Below are 17175 nucleotides of genomic sequence, written 5' to 3' on the forward strand. Positions count from 1 at the left end.
CCTGAAGGAGAGATCATTTTATTAGTATGTATTGACCTTCTTTAACTCTCCTACATAATTTTAATTTAAAATCTATTTCATCAGATATTAAGACTCCAAGTCCTACATTTTTATGTGGGCATCTTGTATATACATTTTTTTCAAATTTGGGGAGGGGAAGGGAAATAACAAAATGATGAGCAAAGGATATAGGTTGACCCACTGTAACAATTAAATGTACTCAACACTATGTTGAAAACGAACTTTACATCTTTAGGGGTGGTGGGAGAGGAGTTGGGAAGTGTGGAAGGAAGGTGGCAGGAGAAAAACAAAGGAGGAGGTAATAGCACTTGATGGGAAATGTACTCATTACATTACTGAAGTAACTGTAATCCCTCTGTACAGTATTTTTACAATAAAAATATATACAAATAAAAAGTTACATTTCTCTTTATCACTTAATTGTGGTTATATGTATTTGGTACTAGCTTCTTGAAAGTCCTAAAGAACTCTTTCACATGAACTCATCTTGATAATTTTTTGTTGCTGTTGTTGTTGTTTTTTGTTGTTGTTTTTTATTGTGAAAATACCATACAGATGGGTTACAATTACATGGGCATGGTAATCAGTACATTTCTTTTTTTTTTTTCTTTTTTTTTTTCAATCGTGGGCCTTGAACTCTGGGCTTTGACCCTATCCCTCAGATCTTCAGCTCAAGGCAAGCTCTCTACTGCTTGAGCCACAACACCACTTCCGGTTTCCTGGTGACTTTTTGGAGATAAGAGTCTCACGGACTTCCTCAGTTCACAGCCTCCTGAGTAACTAGGATTACAGACTTGTGCTACTGGCACCCGGCATGAGTACATTTCTTATCAAGCAATGTTTCTTCCTCCTTTGTTTCCCCTTTCCATCCCTTCCCATCACCACCGCGACCCCCCCCCCCGGCCAAAATTGTAAAGTTCATTTTTCAACATAATGTCTTTTACATCTCATTGTTGCAATGGGTCCTGTATCCCTATTTAAACAATGTGTTTTTTCTTTCCCCTCCAAAAATTATACCAACATCAAACACAGTGAAAACAGGGGTTGTACCATGGGGGAGGGACATACAAAGCAACAAAGAAATCATCTTGGAAAAAATGATATTAAGTGAAGTAAGACAGGCCCAAAGAAACATAGGTCCCAGGGTTTCCCTTATTTGCAATAACTAGTATATGTCTGAGACAAGCAGAAACGGTCAGATAAGTTGATATTAGGTGAAATGAAGTCCAAGCTTGAGTTTTTTTAAATACATTTTCATTTGAAAAAATCTGTAGAGAGGGGTTTCAGTTACATGAGTGAGGTAATGTGTACATATACTCTCAGGAACTGTTACCTCATCCTTTGTTTTTCCCCTACCATCCTTTCCCTCTCCACCTCCCCAAATACTCTCTCCTTTCCCTCCACAAGTTGTAAAGTTCCTTTTCAACATAGTGTCTTGTACATCTCATTGTTACAATGGGTCAACCTCATATCCCTATTCAAACATTTTTTTTCCTTTCCCCTCCCCCAAATAGAAAAATGTATATACAAGATGCAGGGCACGAGAATCAAACCCAGTGAAAACATGTATTATTCCGTGGGGGAGGAACATACCAAAGGAAAAAAAAATCACATAATACATTATAAATACATTTAAAAAAACTGTAGCAAGCAACAAAAAATACGTGTTCTTGTATATTAACCCCTCTGTACAGCATCTTTACAATAAAACAATTTTAAAAAATATAAAAATTAAAAAATATATGAAAACTCTAGCTAAATAACTAGTGTATGTTTAAGACAAGCATAAAAATTCAAAAGCTATGTACATATGACCATATAAGATGACAGTAATTCATTGATTTTCTCCCTCTATGCCTTCCCTCCTCCCACTCCAGCCCCCATCCTTGCCCGCCGCCACAAACTTATTAAGTTCATTTCCAATATAGTGTCTTGTGAGTATCATTGCTGTAATATGACATCTTTTGTACTTCTTTCAGCATTTTGTTATTTCCCTTCTGTTCCCCAAATCAGACAAATACATGTACAAGATGGAGAGTACCAGATTCAAAGACAGAAATTGCAGGGATACAGCCAATGGAAAAAGAAAAAGGAAATAATAAAAGAAGAAAGAACTAGCTGTAGTACATTGGCTACATCAAGATTGACAAATAAAGAACTACTGTTTCAAAGTGTTGGCATTCATTTAATTTAGCATCATTTTATGTGGTCATATGTTCATACTTCTTGGGCTATTATGATCCTCTGTTAGGACTAACTTAGGCTAACACTAATCATTGCAAATGAGAGAAATCACAGAGCCTAGGTTTCTTTGGGCCTGGCTTACTTCACTTAATATGATTTTTTTCCAAGACTTTCCATTTCCTTACAAAAGGGACAATGCCATTCTTTCTGATAGAAGCATAAAATTCCATTGTGTAAATAGATCATATTTTCTCTATCATTCATCTATTTTTTTTGGGGGGGGTCCGGTCATGGGGCCTGAACTCTGGGCCTGGGTGCTGTCCCTCAGCTCTTCAGCTCAAGGCTAGCACTCTACCACTTGAGCCACAGAGCCACTTCAAGCTTTTTTCTTTTTGCTTATGTGGTGCTGAGGAATCACACCCAGGGCCTCATGCATGCAAGGCAAACGCCCTACCACTGAGCCACCTTTCCAGCTCTCATTCATCTGTTGAGGGGCATGTGAGTTGGTTCCCTATCTTAGCTTTGGTAAACAATTCTGCTACGAACATAGTTGTGCTCGTAGCATTAGTGTGGCCTAGTTTGAGATCATTGGGATAAATACTGAGGAGTGGGATTATTGCATCTTAGGGGAGTTCTATATTTAGTCTTTTTAGGAACCTCCATACAGTCTTCCAGAATGGTTGAAACAGCTTACATTCCCACCAACAGTATAGTAGTGTTCCCATCTAGCCACAACTCTGTCAGCATCTGTTATTATTATTATTCTCTGGATAATGGTCATTCTAACTGAGATGAGGTGGAATCTAAAGGTGGTTTTGGTTTTGATTTGCGTTTCTTTTTTAAAAAATACGCTTTTTATTGTAAAAATATTGTACAGGGAGTAACAGTTACATGATTAAGGTCATGAGCACATTTCCTATTGAGCATTGTTGCCTCCTTTGTTTTTGTCCTACCATCCCTTCCTTCCTCACTTCCCATACTACTCCCCTCCTCCCCCTTGCCAAAGTTGTAAAGTTCGTTATCACCATCTCATTTTTACAATGGGTCAATTGGTATCCCTATTTAAACATTTTATTTTTTCCCTTCCCTTCCTCAAATTACAAAAATGTATATACAAGACACAGGGCACTGAAATAAAACACAATGAAAACAGGGGTTAAACAGTGGGGAAGGAAGTCATCAAAGAAAAAAAAATCACATAGTACATTATAAATACGTTAAAACCATAGCAAGAAAAAATAAACCACTTGTGTCCCTGTCTTTGGCTTCATTTCGTTTAATATCATCTTTTATTGTCATATGTACATAGCTTTTGAACTTTTCTACTTGCCCTAGACTTATACTAGTTATTACAAATTAAGAAAACCATGGGACCTATGTTTCTTTGTCTTACTTCACTTAATTAATTTTTTCCATGTCTTTCCATTTCCTAACAAAGGGATGGTGTCATTTCTGACAGGAATTGCCAGTGCACACTGAGAATAAACAAAGATTAATACAGGAATTTCATGAGCATGAGGAAACTAATAAAACATTAATGCAGGAATTGCATGAGTGGGATGGGAATAGACAAAGATCAATTGAAATTCATAGAATCCATAAACAGACAGGAAAAGGAATCTAGGGAGGCCACAAAGGAAATGCTGCATGAAACTCAACAGAAGGAAAGGGAGTCCAATGAAATCATAGTTAATCAAGTAAGGGATTTGAGAATGAACTCTGAAAGCCAAATTAAGGAAGTAAAGAAGTTTGTACAAGATCTAAAACAAAACTCCAACAAAGAATTTGAAGCCACCAAAGCCGACCAATTAGAAGGATAAGAAATAAAAAAGTAAACAAAGTAGAAAGTCTTGACAATAGGTTAGAGCATACAGAAGATAGAACCCTGGGATTGAAGACAGCCTAGATATTATAGAGAAAGAACAGACAACTTTTCAAGACAAATCCAAGAAATGTGATAGATTTATTCAACATTTAGAAGACACCATCAGAAAGCTTATTCTGTTGATTTGCATTTCTTTTATGACCAGCAATGTTGAACATTTCTTCAACTGTCTATTGGCCATTCTTATTTCTTCTCTAGAGACGTCTCTTGTTTTTACAAATTTCATTCTGTTTTTCTCTGAGGAGCTGGAGAGAATTCTTGTGAATTTCTCTCATTTATTTAATTTTTCTGTGTTTATTAGTAGTGCTTAGCCACTTGACTTCAAGCTCTCATTGCCTATCCCCACAACACTGGCATTCTACCACTTGAGGCTTTTAGTTGTTATTTGGAGAAAGAATCTGCTTGGCTTTTCTGCCCCAGATGGCTTTGAATATTGAGGGATCAACAGATCTCAACTTCCTGAGTATCTAGTATTGTAGGCATGAAATGAAACTTAGAAGTTGTGATCCTTAAATGGAGAAAATTTGCCTAATTGCAAAATTATTTGTTTTTTATTTTATTTTTGGAAAAAAGTGTCTCTCACACTTTCCCTTAGGCTGGCTTCAAACTAAATCTCCCTGGCTTCATTTTCTGCATGTTGTGATTACAAGCGTGCACCATAATATCTTGCACAAAACAAGTTTTTGAATAACAAACTAGTAAGTAAGAGACCTTCACATTCTCAAAAATAAAAATGAAATGTTACACCAAGACTTCCGAGTAGGAGTTCTCACCTGTAAACCTAGCCACTCAGGATGCTGTGATCTGAGTATTGGGGTTCAGAGCAAGACTAGGCAGAAAAATCTGAGAGACCCTTTTCTTCCAATTAGCTAGCAGAAGTCTGGGACTAGAGCTGTGGCTGAAGTGGTAGAGCACTGTCCATAAAGCAAAGAGATAAGGGTCAGCACCAAAGCCCTTTGTTCAATCCCCCAATGCTAGCAACAAAAACAAAGAGAAAGGCAAAGCAAGGAAAATGATATTTTTTTTCTAGGAAGTCAAATGCAAGAGGATTCCTTTGAGTAATTAGACCTCCAATTATCTTTCTTTTTATTAGCAAATATTAATTATATAAATTATAAAAATATTAATTATTATATATCCACACATGGATACAATGTATCATAGTCATATCCTCCTCCATCACCTACCCAGTCTTATTTCCAGTTAACCACTAAACAGCTAGAAACAAGAGAGGTAGCACAAGTGGAAGAGTCCTAGCCCTGAGCAATAAACATAAGGGACATTACCAGGTCCTGAGTTGAAACCCTAGTACAAGGACGCCCCACAACAAAAATAAAACAAGCTATAGCATATAATTGTCTACAGGAAATAGTAATATCTGTCATTAAGCTCCCACACATTATAAATAACATGAGGAAACAAATTTTCAAAGCTTTTTGAATAGCATTTTATTCTCTGAGAATAACAGAGTAACAAGACATTGCTCTTGTCTGTTCTGTCGCATGATATTGGATACAAGTACAGGATATTCTCCAGAAAGAGTCTCTGCACAACTTCTAAGGAAACAGAGGCTGCCTTCTTTTTTAAGGGTGAAGGAAATACTTTGTATCTGGTTTTTGATGCCTGTGAATCTATGGGAATTCATCAACATATTAAAATTACATATAATTTATAGCATTATATCATATAATAATAAAGGTCAATTAAGGTACTTTAAAACTAAGCAAAGAATAAGTTTAATTTCTAACAAATCAACAACAAACAAGGAAAAAGGAAAAGAAAATGAAACATATCTTAAGCAGCAGGCTGGTGGCTGGAACCTAAAACCCCTGTTTTTAAGGTGAGAACAGAAGGACATTGCTTACAAGGCAGCAGGAGCAGCCAAGTTTTGGGGAAATAATATGAAGATCACCAACATAAATTTTAGTAGAATTCAAATGCTGCTGGCTCATCGCTATAATTCAAGCAAGTCTGTAGGGTGAGATCTGAGGACCACCTTTTGAGGTCAGTCCTGGCAGGAAAGTGCATGAGGTTCTAAGACTACAATAAAGCCACAAATGCAAAAAGTAAAGATGTGGGCAAAAGAGACCATGGACAGAACTCTAGTCTGGACTTTAAGCTCTCAGAATAGACAAAAACAAAAACGAACGAAGAAAAAAACAACAGAAAAATGGGTGGGAATAGAACTGATGAGGTCCTAGGTTACTAAATCCAGTAATGTAAAAATGTAGCCTAATCCAAACAAAAAAGAATAAATTTATTACACACTGGTATATAGAAATTTATTTAGTGAGAATACAGAAGGAATGTCAAATGTAAAAAATGCCATAAAGGTATCTTTCTTTCTCTTTCTTCTTGCTAGACGGGGACTCGAACTCAAGACCTGACACTTTGGTTCATTGGCTATCTGTCTACCAACAGGACCACACCTCCATCACCACATTCTAATGGTATCAGACTCTCATGCTTCTCTCTAGCAGCACTTGTGTCCTTTCGTGTGCCTATTGGTTTTGCATGTGACTTTCCAAGGACTGCTCCAGCTATAGCCTCTTGAAGAGGGAGAGGTAAATAAGGGCCCACTGCAAAATCTCGTCTAAACTGAGTGGGGTTCTTCTTACCTGTGATCTTGCTATAGAGGAAGTGAGGTGTGTGGGTGATGGTAGGAAGGCAGCTCAGATGGGGAAAAGAATCAACTGGGCTCTGCACTTACCACCCTCAGCCCTCAGTTTGCAGGGCCACAGCTGTCTGGAGGTTGGCCTCAGGAGGCCCCACTTTTCCCTGCTCTGTGCATTCTCATGGAGCTCCCCATGAGAACATGAGTTCCAAAGATTGCAGTGACCATGCTACAGCCCCTCAGATTTCATTCTGCAACTGTAGCCACTACTGAAGCTTCCCCTGCACCTACTGCTGCCTCCTTTTTGGCCACTTGCCCTCATTCCTCGCCTGTCAGTGCCAATAAGGGCCTCCATGATCACCCCTCCACCCATGCACCAAATGTCCTCTGGACTTCCAGTGACTCCTGGTAGTCAGTAGGACCACATGTCCATTAGAATGACATAAAGATAAATGTTACACAGAAACATGAAGAACTACTATGATGGATTGACCTTCATGGCCTCTGATAATGGAAGCTTTATCCCCATAAGTTTTGCATCACTATGAATTTTTTATTTTCCCACAGAACCCAATATATTTTCCTTCTGCTTCCTTTATTGGGTTTTGTCTTACTATTTCCAAAGAATTATGCTATCACAGACTGGTGCCATGTCTCTGGTGAGAAGAACCAAGAGGTAAAGGATATGGGACCTAGATAATCCCTCCTTACCAGAAGAGTCCACCGCAGGTCAGAAATGCAAATCTTAGGAGAGTGGGCACAGCGGCTGCCTCCCTCTCTAAAGTATGGCTCACATCTGGAGAGGATTTCAGAACACCTCTAAAACCTTGCCATTAGTTGCCTAAAGGCAGCTATTACCGAACAGTATATTGAATTAGCTCCACCACCAAAGAAACAACCACATCTAGTACATTGAGCTCACAAGGATAGCATGGAGTTCCAGTGAAAATGATCTTTAAAATGAAGAAATGACACTGTCTAAAATACCAAGAAAGAATGGGAATGACACTGGAATAGGCAGAAATACTTTGTGTGCAAAAGAGGGGGACAAAAGAGATGAATTACAGTTGATTGGGAAATGGGCAGTGACAGAGAAGAAGCTAGTAAAGACAATGAATGTGAAGATGGAGAGTGTGTCATGGAAATCACAGATGGTGCTTCTTGTGCAAGTAGTTAGTCTTTGGCAAGTGATGATAGGAAACCTCAGCTTCCTAAGGCAAGACCTGGCTTTATTGCCTATCTGCACTGAAAGGGAAGAATCTCCTGCCTCAGTTTCCTAAGTTGTGGTATCACTGTCATGCACTACCACATTCCTCTTTGAAACATTATCTTTCATGATAATTATTGATTTTCCACCTTTGACTTTGATAGTCTTGCATCTACATTTCTTTTTTTATGGAGGGGAGGGGGGGGTCTGGTCATGGGGTCTGAACTCTGGGCCTGAGCGTTGTCCCTCAGTTTTCAGTTCAAGGCTAGCACTCTACCACTTGAGCCACAGCACCACTTCCGGCTTCTTTTCTGCTTATGTGGTGCTGAGGAATCGAACCCAGGGCCTCATGAATGAGAGGCAAGCACTCTACCACTGAGGCTACTTCCTAGCCTCCATCTATGTTTCTTGACCTTGGTATAAACATGTCTCTCTTTGGATATAAGGAAAGGAACATAATTCCAACAACTTCCCATACTGAAACACCTACCTTGGGTACTGTTAACTCACTTTGCTCATCTGGCTTCTGTGGAGACTGTCAATTTGCTCTGCTCCTTAAGAGGCCTGCCAGATTCTCAGCTGTGTACTAGAGGAACACGGAGGTGGAGGGTTTAAGATGGAAATGTGAATGAAGAAATTTACTTCACTGAAACTTCTGTTATTTGCCATATTTTTGCTTGTCATGTTTACCTTGCTCAGAGTTTACATTATTTTAATAGTATGATGAAGTAATAACATTTATTTTCCTCAGCATTTAAGTTTAGTTCTTCGTTTTCTTTGAGACAAAGTTCTAAGAAAAAAACAACTAACCTCATGTGCATTTCCACAAATGGATGTTTTCCTTTTCATATTCCCTTGTAAGACAATAATTCTTGGTTTTTGGAAAGTTAGGAAATAGAAATAGACTAAAACTTTAAACAAAATTCATTTATTTGTGATGTCAGTAGGCTTTGGATTTTTAGTCACTAAAATGTGTGTGATTGTGTTCAGTCTGGTCCACTCCAGTGAGAGCATCCTTCTTTACTAAGTTATTAACAAGTGAATGGATTGCCTGACAAAATTTGGAGATTTTGTTTTTGTTTTCTTGGCAGACCATTAAAACTTTCTTTAGAGAAAATAAAAATCACACTATCTTATCTTCATAGAGTCCACTATGCTTCAGGTAATTCATCTGTAACCTTTAGCACACAATCCAGTATACTTGCTTCTGGATTTATTGGAGCATTCTAGCTGCCACAAACAAGGGAAAATATGCAGCCAGTGTTCTCTGGGTCTGGATTACTTCCCTTAATGTAATGTTTTCCCAGTCTTTCCATGTTGTTACAAACTGTAGTCTATCGTGCTCTGTGATGGATGAGTGGGATATCTGTGTTTGTGTGTGCATGTGTGTGCAGATCTAAACTTATACATATATACTACATTTAAGTGTTATCTGGGTATTGGAAAGTGAGAGACATGAGCCTTATCAACAGTCTTGAGTCTTGTTACCCTTGTGCATGGCCTGAGGTGACAACAGCTGATAGGCTATGAGGCATAGAAAGAGGATGTTTCTCTCACCATCAACTTTAAGGTAGATATTGAGCTCAGCTTTCTCTAACCACGGGTCTTCTATTGTAGTAATCCAGCTAAAGATTCAAAGAAACTATTTTATTTTATTTTATTTTTATAGTCCTGCATCTCTAATTCTCACCAGGGCACTGTCCCTGACCTACATTTTGCTTAAGGCTAGCACTCTACCACTTGAGCCAAAGTGCCACTGCTGGCTTTTTCTGGGATTAACTAGACATAAGAATCTGCCTGTGTTGGCCTTGAACTGCAATCCATAGATTTCAACTCCTGAGTACCTAGGTTCACAGGCATGAGACACCAGTGCACAGCTAGAAACTAAATAATGGGAGTATCCATTATATACCTCCACCTATCTTTGGAAAGATTTTCTAGCATGTTCTGACCAGACCAATGTTAACTACTAATCACTAAGAAAATAATTCTTGACACACTCATTACTACAAAAGAAATCATTGAGCTAATCTCCATAATATGACGCAACATTGTATAACTCTTACATATAATACTCCCAATTTATCTCATTCTTGGATCTTCAAACCAACTTCTAATAAATATGAACATTTGTATGTGTAAAAGCGAGTGCATGATTTTGACCTGTGACTTAAGAAAATAGAACCTTGGGTTGGGAATGTGGCTTAGTGATAGAGTGCTTGCTTAGTATGCATGAAGCCTTGAATTTGATTCCTCAGTACCACAAAAAAGCCAGAAATGGTGCTGTGCCTCAAGTGGTAGAGCACTAGCCTTGAGCAAAAGAAGCTCAGGAGCAGTGCCCATGATCTAAGGTCAAGCCCTTGGACTGGCAAAAACAAACAGGACTAGAATAAAATGGGAACTCTTAATCTTGTATGCACTTCTGAACTTTATAACTTGTAAAATATAATTTTAGCAAATTAGATTTGTTTAAAAATTGAAAACCTATATTACATGCTATCTAATATATGTGTTTTAAAATATAATTGATACCAATGAACCCATATTCTTTGAATAACATACTAATCAAACTTATATGCACCTTTGAAGAAGCAAATTTAAAACTTGGAAATTATTTGAAGAACTGAGACTTGGAGGATTTTCTACATTCTCAATATACCTTATTATGAACAGGAACACTTAATGTAGAAAGCAAAATTAGTGGTTCTCTGAAAGGAAGATTAGTAATATTTACCATTGAAAAAATAATTCAGGTAAACACAAATAGCACCCCAATTGAGTGCTCTTAGGGGCTAAAAAAGGTACCTCATTCCCTGGATTGTGAACAAGCATTCTGAAATGTATAGCGACAGATAAATACTATTATTAATGATTACCATTTGGTTTATTCATCTACAGGAAATCTCATTCCGTCTAGTTCTTTATATTGAACAAACATTCAAATTACTAAACTATACACAATGTTTCAAAGTTTACATTTTATGAAAATGAAGTGAAACAATATTGGTGCCCAATGAATGTGAGATGATGAGTTTTAAAGGGTTTCATATATCTTAAGACATTTGACTTACATGAATGGTCTGGGAGTATTTAAGATAAATGGATAAGTAGATTACATACATACACACACATACATACATACACACATATGCATGTATATTTCAACAAGTACAATAAAAATCTTTAAAAACAAATCACGCCACTGGTAGCTGCAGATCAAACAATTACACATAAAGAATTCTTTTTTAAAACACTGAAAATGGCTCATCAGAATACTTGATAAAATTCATATTAGAGGCCCATTTCTTCCAATTCTATTACTGATGTGTCACTTCAATATGTGAATCCATTTATTGAAAGCACTTGTCCCTTCTTTTTGAATTTAATTCTAGGAGTCTCTACGTTCCTTGTTCTTGGTGAATAGCATCTTTTTTTATGTTAAAGGTCAGGACAATGGTTGGGGGGGTCTTTGTAGTTATCTGATATGGTAAAGATAGAGCCATCAACTACATCATCTCAAAACTGTTGAAAGTCACAGTGGCTGTGATCCTGGGAAGCACAGGTCTATCTAAGTTTACAGGAAAGCCTGGAGAAATCTTCATTTGAACACATTCTCTAAGCTCGATAAAGGGCTTGAAGGGAGCTATCACTTCTGTAACATTCAATAATTCACTACCTAAGGGAAATTCGTGACTGATGGCAATTGTGACTTCAAATATCTTCTTATTTTCTTTGAATACCAGTTCTCTTCCTGGATGAGGAGCTTGTCCACTTCCAGCAGATCTATGCTCCTACTTTGTAATAGTGCTCTGAGGGACTGTTTTGGAATGGGGTCAAAATTCTGTTCCATTGAGCACTGTCTCAGCCCCATAGGCTGAGGAGAGTGGGAGGAGGTGGGGATGGCAGGGAGATGACTCCTTCTTCTAATACAGGCAAGGCTGCTCTGAAAAGAAGTCAGAGGATCCCTCTACAGATTAAATGTCCACAATTAGCCAAGCAGGAAGTACCTCAGCAGGGCTGAGTGAAGGAGTGATTCTAGCGGGAGCCATGACCCTGGGTCTTGGTCTGGCGCAGCCAGACCAAGTAGCTGTAGCTACTCCAGCTATTTCTCATGAAGCTCCAGTGTAGCCCAGCAGCTGCATGTCTGCTTCCAGCAGTGCCCCAGCTCCCCAGTCCTTCTTTGCTAAGGCACCAGAGCAGACCATGCACCGCTACAAATACAACATGCAGGAGATCATACCCTTGAAGCCCAGTATTCCCCAGACAAAGCCCCTATTCCCTGGGCTACAGCCCCAGCTTCAGCTCCAACTCCACCGGATAAGAAGGGACCTGATGCTCCCCCTATAACTCAGGTCAGATTTGTCACTTCACTAGCCCAGGAGGGGCTGTAAGAAAAGATCCCATATTGGGGAAGGCAGCAGATGAGACAGTTCATCTGCAGCCCAGTTCTGGCTCCAAAATTTTTGTGGATTTGGGGGTCTGTTGAAAAAGGTGGCCTGTAATTTTCTGGCTAGAAAGTTCATTCCTTCTCCATTCATAAAGTGTTTGGTGATTCCCAACTTGCCACTGATTACTGGGTATAGACTGGCAATCTAGGGATGCCCTTGCTGGTGGTTCAAGGCAGAGGCTTTCAGGGAAAAAGGACAAAGCTGCTCTTCCTGTTATGCCTGGCCCTTGTCCCTGCTTGACCCCCTTCTACCCTGAGAGAATCCCACACCGTGTTTGTTGCTATGAATGGGTCTGTTAACCAGGTCCTTTACCTTGTGTTTACTCTGAAATTGGAGAGAAGTTGAGCCAAAGCTGCCCCTATCAAAGCTTGCCCCCACCCCATTTTGCCTGCCATTCATGGTATTGCAGGTTTGCCTTGGCAATATGTATATTGCCTCTCTCTCTCTCTCTCTCTCTCTCTCTCTCTCTCTCTCTCTCTCTCTCTCTCTCTCTCTCTCTCTCTCTCTCTTGCTCACTCACTCTGCATCTCTCCATTTCTCTTTTGCCTTTATTTTATTTACACTACTATGTATATACTATATCTGTATAGTATAGATATAGTATATACTTGTATATAGTATATATAGTACATGCTATATATATATATACTATATATATGCTATATATATACTATATACATAGCAGTGTACATATACTATTATAAATTTTGTGTTTTGTAACTTTGTAGCATTTTAAGTAAGGTTGTGTTTATGCTTTGCTGGGTACAATAAAGATATTCTATTGAATAAACCTAGCATTAGAATGCAAAGAATACATGTCTTCTGTTACATTTTTCCTTTATTCATGCTTTCCCTGATTTTTTGAAAAATATCCTCCTCACTGAAATATTCTTTTGTTCCTTGATTATAAAATGAGTCCATTCTCCAGATAGAAGTCTACCGATAATTTTCCTATTCTTTCTGTTTTTATCTTCTTGAAAAAGCCCTCCAATTTGGGCACATGTGAAAGAAATGAAGTTGATTGATAAAGTTGCAGAATATCACTGTTCATTAAAATGTTAACCTCTTATAAATACGTTAGAAACAATAACAAGAAAGTAAAAAAAATACTTGTGTCCCTATCTTGGGATTTATTTTGCTTAACATCATCTTATCTGGTTGTATGTACATAGCTTTTGACCTTTTTTGGTTGTCCCAGATATATACTAGTCATTGCAAATAAGGGAAACAGTGGACCCTATGTTTCTTTGTGGCTGGTTTACTTCCCTTAGTATAAATTTTTCCAAGCCTTTCTGTACCATGTGATTTTTTCTTTGTCTGTTCCTCCTCCATGGTATAACCCATGTATTCACTGTTTTTCTTGTCGATACTCTGCATCTTGTATATATAGTTCTATAATTTGGGAAGGGAAAATGCTTAAATAGGCATATAGGTTGATCCATTGTAACAATGAGATGTACAAGACACTATGTTGAAAACTGAACTTTACCATTTATGGGGGGTGTGGGGAATTGTAGTTGTGGAGGTGGGAGGGGAGGGATGGTAGGGGAAAAACAAAGGAGGAGGCAACAATGCTTGATAGGAAATATACTCATTACCTTGCTCATGTAACTGTAACCCCTCTGTACAGAATTTTTACAATAAAAAGCATATTTTAAGAAGTCAACCTTTTCTGTTTCAATTGTCTATCAATAAAAATGATTCAGAGGCTGTTGCTTCCCCATTGAAGATGAAGCTCAAATGCTTTCATTGGCACTTCATGTTAGTCAAGTATGTGAGAGTTATTTCAAACCTGACATTGAAATCTTGTGTATTTTACATTCATCAGAATGCAGAATTAGGAAAAAGAAGCATTCAACTTTGAAAATAACAGAGAAGTTCTAGATAAAAGTCACTGAGAAATTGCAAGATTTTCAATAACAGAGGTAGTACCACATCTGGTTTTTACTAGGGATAAGTGTCATGGATTCTTTTGCCCTGGCTGGGTGCAAAAATTAATCCTCACGGGGCTGGGATGTAGCTCAGTGGCAAAGCGCTAGCCTAGCAAGTGCAACGTCCTGAGTTTGATCCCCAGAACCAAAAAAGAAAAGACAAAAAAATACAGTTAAAAAAAAACCAAACAAAAAATTAATCCTCACATCTCATCTTCCTAAGTAATCTTTACCACTCAGAGTGAGAATCGAGTTTAGAGTTTGTTTTCAAGACTAGTGCTCTACCGGTTGAGCCACAGTTCCATTTCTGGCTTTTTATTAGAGATGTGTCATGGATTTTTCGCACAGGATGGCTGCAAACCTTAATCCTCAAATCTTAGCCTCCTATGTAGTCCTTACTACTCAGGGTCAGATAGAGTTTGTGTCTGACCATTTGGTTCAAGACTAGTGCTCTACCACTTGAGCCACACTTCCACTCCTGGCTTTTTTCCCTGGTTAATTAGCGAGAAAAATCTCATGAAATTTAATACCTGGGTGGTATTTTACCTCGATTCTAAAATCTTAGCCTCCTGAGTAGCTAGTGTGAGCCACCACTGCCTGGTTCTACACTTGGTCCCTAGCTTCAGGCCCCTGCTCTTCACTCCCTTGATATTATTGGTGGTGTCCTCGTTTCAGATTTCAATTGAGCTTAGTGTCCTGCGTCATTCAGTCTCTGGTTCCAGGAATCTATAGCAAGGCTGTTATGACATCTAGACTAACCATAAGGCAATAAGCCTGGGATAAACAGCGTGGTGTCCAAGCCTGCGGCTTCTTACATCTGTCACTGGGCGAATGATCCCAGGACTCATTTAATGCCACTGCCTTCTTGGAGGCCTCCTAGCTTCCTTACGATCTGACTGCAGGCATGTCATGACCTGGGTTGCAGGGCACTAAGGTTTCTCCTTCATTCCGCTGCCATAAATGGGACTTTCAGAAGTCACTTCTCCCTTTTGAATCTTCATTTCACAGAAATTGTGCTTAAAACCCTGCATTCTGATGCTTCCTTCTTCTGGATCTTTGCCTATCTAGCAAGTTTGCCAGATGTTCATGCCAACAATTGTACTGATTCAACACCCAGTGACATGGGGGCCCTCTCTACTCCTCCACTTATGCCAGGCTCAAAGGTCTTTCGTACCTAGCATGCATCTTGATTCCTAGAAACCCAGGGCTATGATTTCCCTGAAGAGCCATGGGCTTAAAAACTTTGATGGAGTTAGGCACCAGTAGATCACATGTATAATCTTAGCTACTAAGGAGGCTTTGTTGTAAGAATCAAGGTTCAATTCAGGTTGAACAAGTCAATAACACTCCTCTTACAATACCACTGCATTCCAAGACGTGACCCCCCCAAAGATTCAAACCAACTAGAGATGTTCTCATTGTGTGTGGGGACTAGCCTTTCTATGAGCGTATTCCTGAGGGCTCCTCTTGATCCAGGAGCCTTGGAAGGGGCAAAAGCTTCCTCCAGCAGCAGGCTTATTTCCTGTCTATGACCAGCATAGGCCACATCCTCTAGCAAGCAGAACCTCCTTGTCCAAGTTGGGAGAGCTGCTGTCCCCATGATATCTGCTGGGGAGATGCTAGGCAGCTTCATGTGCCTGTGGGTGAGTGGAACCATGGATTCTGCTAGTCCATCCAGCAAGGCTTCATCCAGAAGTCTATCTAGTGCCCAGCCAGCAGAGCCTGGTATCTCCTTGGGTTCCAGCATCCCTACTCTGCAATGTTAGGGAACCCACAGAGCCCACTGTGATGTCTTCGCACTCCAGTTTCAACATTCCATTGCCAGCCACGAGCCTGTCCTTTAACTGTGGGCCTTGGCAGTTTTACCCTCAACAGTATGGGACATTTCCAGATAGCAAGCAAGTCTAGATCTTCATTTGGAACCCTGAAGACTACTAATATAGGCTCATCGCCTGCCCCCTGACAACCTGGACAGCCTGGCCCTCCCAGCTCCATTTTCCAGCATGTGCTTAGGGGCCTTCGGAGCTCGGCTTCTGCTCCCTACAACTACACATGTCTCCTGGAAAGAGCCCTTGAACCTGTTGCGCCCCAGAGGTCAGGCCACAGTGAGGTCTCTCTGCCCCCAGCCTGGCTCCTAGCACAACCACAATCAGGGCAGCACTCCCGGGCTCCACTGCAGACCTCTGACTTGGGTCAAAAAAGTTCCTGTGCTTGTGCAGTCCACAGTCAGCAGTCGGTAGTCCTGGAACAGGGGCATCTACTAAGGCCACTCCAGAAGAACTTTTGCACCAAGCAGGTTGATTTTGGAGCAGCTCCTCTTCCAATTGCAGGCCTGGTGTCCATTGAAGCAGAACATGACACTGCAAAAGATCACAGTGCACAATAGAAGAACCTGACAAGCAATGGTCCTGTGCTCAGAAACCTGACAGAGACAGTAAATCAGAGAGAGAGTAAGGCTAGATTGTACCTGCTTCAATATCCTTGCCAAGAAATGTTTATTTTCACCAAGATATAAAGAGGAAACTTCTAACTCTATCTCTGACAAAGTATCTTGTACGAATCTAGACTTCCATAAACAATCACAAAAGTAGAAGCTATGTGAAAAATAAATATATTTATGTAAATATATATATAATACAAATATGTAGGAATATATATTTATATTAGCGTATTCACATATACAATGTGAATATGTATATAATGTATGTATGTATAATGTATAATGTATATTTATGTGTATATATCTATATATATAATGTACAGGAGAGAAAAACTGCATAGTATTTGGAGGAATAATTACCAAAATCTTCCCAATTTTCATTAAAAGCATGAACCCTTATATGCAGGAATCTAGCAGCTCAACAAAAAATTAGCATAATCCCATA

Source organism: Dipodomys merriami, unplaced genomic scaffold (assembly GCF_024711535.1).
Source record: "Dipodomys merriami isolate MVZ:Mamm:240054 unplaced genomic scaffold, mDipMer1.0.p SCAF_80, whole genome shotgun sequence".
Lineage (NCBI taxonomy): Eukaryota > Metazoa > Chordata > Mammalia > Rodentia > Heteromyidae > Dipodomys > Dipodomys merriami.